The following is a 1,089-nucleotide window of genomic DNA, read 5'->3' as shown; positions in this document are numbered from 1 at the left end:
CTCACACGTGCACCAGCATCCTCCCAGACCCTCAATTCTCACATCCCAGTGCTGCTGAGTTATTTCACTCTTATCTCCACCGTAAGTCCTGCTTCCTGCATCTTTACCACCGCTGGCTTTGCTCTAGCCATCATCACCTCTTATCTTCATGAAATAGTCTTATTGGTCCCCGGCTCCAAACCCAAAGTCTCCATTCAGTTTCCCCTTGCCTTTAGAATAAAGTTGAAATTTCTTAGGTATTCCAGGCTTTCATGATATGACAGAGGATAGGGGGTCGGGTGGGGAGAGAGTCAAGCCCCTACTTGGCACCTGTTGGAGACAGAACTGAACATCTCAGGGCATCTGCCAACAGACTAGCGTCACACCTGACTCGGTGCTGTTTTTCCCGCCACAGAGTGTGCGTCTGCAGTACCGGATGCATGACTTTATTCACGTTTTTGTGTGTCTTTCACAGTACTTGGCACACAGTTGGCCCCCAAGACAACTTCGAATGACCTTATGAAAGACTGAATTTCTACATTTAAGCGAGCTGGAAAGATTTCCCCTGATCTCAACTCGGGATTATAGACTCTGTGTTCGCTTCAACAGGCCTACGCGGCACCTAGAAGTGCACGCCCAAGAAGCACTTGTTGAACCGCACAGAATAAATCAGATCCCCCCCTAGTTCCGCCCTGGCAGCGAGGTCGGTCTTTGGCAAGCGCCACCAAAATCCATGGCTCTTAAATTCTTATGTAACAGTTAATGACCCTCCCAGCCCACACTGGACATCTCTCCGGTCGGAGAAGCGCAAGGGCCGGGAAGGAAGCGAGAGCAATCTTTGCAAGCACGCTCATTTGGTGGCGGAGGCACGGATTGACTTCCAGCCTCGGTTCACTATCGGAAAACGCCGCTGCGCGCTGGGCGCGTTGCAGTGAGGGGCGGGCGGAGGGGGCGGCCGGCCGGCCGGTGGAGGCGCATTTCAGCCGGTGGGTAAGGCCTGCCCACCCGGCACGCCCAGGGGCTCCCGGGGGCTGCGGTGACAGCGGCCCCAGGTGACTCGAGTTCAAGGCGGTGCCCGTGGGGCCCCCGCCGGCGCCGGGCCCCGGGGGA

Source organism: Bison bison, unplaced genomic scaffold (genome assembly GCF_000754665.1).
Source record: "Bison bison bison isolate TAMUID 2011002044 unplaced genomic scaffold, Bison_UMD1.0 scf7180017864274, whole genome shotgun sequence".
In the NCBI taxonomy this organism is placed as follows: domain Eukaryota; kingdom Metazoa; phylum Chordata; class Mammalia; order Artiodactyla; family Bovidae; genus Bison; species Bison bison.
This window is presented reverse-complemented; position numbering follows the sequence as displayed.